Below are 4,154 nucleotides of genomic sequence, written 5' to 3'. Positions count from 1 at the left end.
ACCTGAGAGTGTTCTAATGGACTTGCTGAGTGTGGAGCCACATGGAATTGACCAGAGGCACAGCAGGGAATGAAAGACTATGGTTCAGGTGAAGGAACAGCTGGGTCAGATGAAGAAAGTATCCCAAAGCAAATGAAATAGTGAAATAAACTCCAAAATCCAAGAAGTGCAGTTGAGATGTTAGCCACTTCAATTTCCTTATTAACCTGAATGAAGGTCATATCATTTCTGCTGCAATAACACTTGGGAAACTACTCACTTTGTTTCCATGACAAGATATTCAGAAATACTCAGATGAAAGGGTGGATTTAACACAGGTTGCAGTCCACATGATGCAGGAATTCTTCGTTATGCTGGGTTTATTAACCTGGTATCAGTGTCAGTTGTGACCCCCAATTCCATGTCTTGGGCATTTTCCTGAGCACTCTGGGATACTGAGCAGCAATCTTGGGTTCCACCTTCTGCAAGTTAGTAGTACTGCTCAAGTCTTGAGAACCACAATGTCTCAGATCATTGCTGCTGGACAAATGGATAGGGTGTGAGAAGAAAAGTACACATGTGGAAAGTATTTTGTTGGATGAGTGACTTGGAGGTAGGGTGTGTGCCATGAAAATTCCAAGATAGAAGTTGAAGTACACTGTGTATCCTGCCTGTTTGAAGGATCATGCTCTTCAGAAGTTGGACTACAGAAATGTAGGATGAAGATGAAACAGTCTGAGGATCTGGTGACAACTTCTTATAACCTGCATATTTGTCTCATACAGGCCACATGTCCCATGCTCAGTACCCTAGAATGCAGAGATGTGTCTTGAATCCACCTCCTTTCTTCACTACTTCTGTGATCTGTTTTTCTCTGGAATCCCTGGAATTGATGCTCAGGAAGTGTCTCACCAGTCCCTGAAATACAAGGGAATTGGGCATTTCACCACACTTTTCTCCTGCGATATCAATATTCTTGCAGAAACTACATTGTGAAAATAATTTTAAGTAATTATTCACTTTTCATTCCAGGCCTAGTTTCCTCATTAAAATGTCTAAGCCATCATGTATATAATGTTCCTGGGCTGTTGATCTGTCTATGTGATCCTGAACCTGCTAAGCGTGTACAAAGATCTGTATTTCATTCTGAGACTAACAAAATAAGAGGAAAATGTTTCCATGTGATGTAATATTTGGTAATATCCTTTTCACTCAGCTGTCCCTTGGCACCCAGGGGAACTTGTTTCTCTTCCTGTTGTACATGCACACCTTCTTAATTCAGCAGCATGTGAAGAAGCTATTGGTTCCCATTTTTCCCACCTCACTTTGGCCAAAACTTTGATGACAGCATTCACATTGATACCACATATAACATCATCCTTTGGAGTAAGAGGATTTTGGACAATGTTAGTTGCAAAGGAGCTTTGTATATATACCCAGTGACCCAGGGTGTTTCCATCTACACCACCCCTCTCCTGAGTACATTTCAAGCCATCACCATCAGTCCCAGCTACTAAGTGGTGAGGTTTATTCAAGAATCCAACATGGACTTGTCCCTTGTTCCTATTCTTCTGCATCTTCAAAATGGACATGTACTTCCATATCACTGAAAACCTCACAGCCTCTAGAAATCTCAATCTGGTTGGTCATTGGTATGTTGATGCACACTGTCAAAACAGGCAGTTTGGCAACCAGAACTCAGGGATGTTTATGAGTATGATAATGATTTGGTATCTGGTGTTTGTTCTCCTCATGATCTGCACCAGCCTGTACATGGTGAATCTCCTCTACAGACATCACAGGAGAGCCCAACACATCCACAGCCCCCATGTCTCCTCCCAGTCATCTCCTAAACACAAAGACACCTCCACCATCCTCCTGCTTGTAGGTTGCTTTGTGTTCCTTTATTTCTCACACAACTGTGTGATGTTTTATTCCTTTTATGCATACAAGAAAATTCCAATCCTGGAGAAGCTCAGTGGAGGGTAATCATGCTTCTACTCAACCATTTGCCCATATTTGCTAATGAAAAGTAATGAAATTGTTTCCCAATTTATTTCATCCTTTTCAGAATGAAAACTACAAGTTTCCAATGGGCATTTGATGGCTGAACTGCCCCCTCATGATTAAAGAGAAGAGATTCCCTCTTAATTCATCTGAAAAAAGGAGCTCCCTGTGGAACTCGACCATTTCAAATCACACTAGTTTGAAATCATATCATATAAATCTACTCTCAGAGTTAGAAGACTTATATTGAGTTTCTTTAATGTCCAGCATGGGTGAGGAAATGGGTTTCTGTCAGAGGAATGGGCTGTCTGTAAATTAATCACTAAGAAACTTATTTAGTAGAAGAACCACAGGAGGCAATCAACCTTTCAAGCAGGGGCATGGCCAATTTTGCTATACAAATCTGGCTCTAATGGCAGGAAGAGGCCACCTGTGCTTTACTTATAGTCATACAGATGAAAGGAGGACCAGGAGGAGCTTCTTTTGTGAGCAACAGGATGGGGTTGAGTTAAGAAAGCCATTTTGATCTTGTGGGACAAGTGACACATCCAGGACACACAAACTCTTGTGGTGAGGCACTCTTCATGGATACCACATGTCTCAGGACATCTGGAACAATCTCTCAATGATTGTCAGCTCCTGAGAAGAAGACTTCCATGACTGACAGTTCACCAAGCCTGGTTTTTCTTGTCATGGATGGCGCCCCATGGAATTAGATTAAGTGTATGTGTGTATCACTTTAACAATTTTCACATTGATTACATGTTTTAGTTATAACTCTATGCATAAAATGATTGTGTTTTCTCAATGATATATGATTTTATCTGGTTCCATTTGCTCTTTTTTAATTACAGCTACAGAATATAAATTTACATTTGTGGATTTCATACTTCTATTAAATATGTGGGCCTAAGAAACTGCTTCTACGTATCCCCCCAATGACCATTGGCCACCTTACATATTCTAGGCAATAATTCAGGGGTTGGATGTACATCAGTCCTGAGGTCAACAAGAACATACTATGATAAAAAAAGGAACAATGTAGTCTCCTCATGGTGCAGGAATCCTATCTGTAATATGAGGAGAGCTCTGCCAATAGTGCTGGGGAGGATAACTTGGAGGTTTGATGCAGTCACTCCTGAACATGTAGTGAGCTGCCAGGGGTGTTTCTGATGTCTGCAGAAGCCTCTCCACAGTGATGCCCACTCAGATTAGATTGGGATTTCCTACCTGGATGCAGTCTCTCATGTCTGGGTTGATGAGTATCTTCGCTCAGTAATTCTCCATGGGAGGCAGTGACTTTCCCCTGTGCTGTCTCCATGGACCTTGCAGAATCTTTGCCTCACAACCCTGTTCTTCACTTTCAGGTCCCCTACATTGAAGTCCTTTTTCTGTTGAAGTCAGGGTTTCATCAGATCCTCAGAATGTTCCACAGGTGATATGTAGGTGGATCCGTGCCTGCTCTTACCACCACTGTGGCTTTTGGTCCCACCCCTGTGACCATGTGATTCTTAGTCTTTGGTGCCACACTCCACAGTTCACAAAGTGTCTCTAGATTTCTGTGTTTCAAATGTGACATCTAATACAGAATGCAATTTTCCTTTCAATAATCTATTTTTCTTCTTGCTTTCACAATCTCTGCTTCCACCTCCTGCTGTGTCAATCACAGTGCCATGTGGATGTGCACCAAATACCTTCAGTTTAGAAATTGTCCCTCAGTGAGTGATTCCCTCCAAAGTTCCTGTGTGTCACTCTGACTTTGTCTCCTTGTCAGCATGTCTGAGATGCCTGCTGGAAGCTCCCCAGCCCTCTCCACCTTCCTCCCTTCATGATCACCTTGAGGAGTAAAATTCTCCTTTTCCTTGATCTTCCATGCTTAATCCAGGTTTTAGCATAGGGCCATGAGTTCTTCAAATATACCCTATGTTTTTTTTTTTACCAATGTCTTTTAAACATTTGCAAGAAATACCTAGAAGTGTTGTTGCTTTTCTTTCACAGGGGTGTGAGAAACAAGCTCCTCTGTCCAAACCTACAAATTGACCTCAGAGGCAAATATTCCGAGACAGGGAGCTTTTACCTAATGATGTCTGGCTAGATGGGGTATCTGGAGCAAGCTATCTCCCCAGGCTTTACACCTGTTTATCTCCTAGAGTGAAAAATCCCCCCTC

General features: G+C 42.0%; 1 pseudogene across 1 annotated transcript; it reads left to right on the top strand.

The window, feature by feature from the left end:
- The first annotated feature begins 1,150 nt into the window (after window positions 1–1,150).
- LOC306647706 (vomeronasal type-1 receptor 40-like) lies at window positions 1,151–2,055 on the top strand (annotated as a pseudogene). Its single transcript has one exon. The product of its transcript is annotated as a vomeronasal type-1 receptor 40-like (transcript).
- Window positions 2,056–4,154: the final 2,099 nt, after the last annotated feature.

Source organism: Sciurus vulgaris, assembly GCF_902686455.1.
Source record: "Sciurus vulgaris genome assembly, chromosome: 17".
Taxonomy (NCBI): Eukaryota; Metazoa; Chordata; class Mammalia; order Rodentia; family Sciuridae; genus Sciurus; species Sciurus vulgaris.
This window is presented reverse-complemented; position numbering and strand designations above follow the sequence as displayed.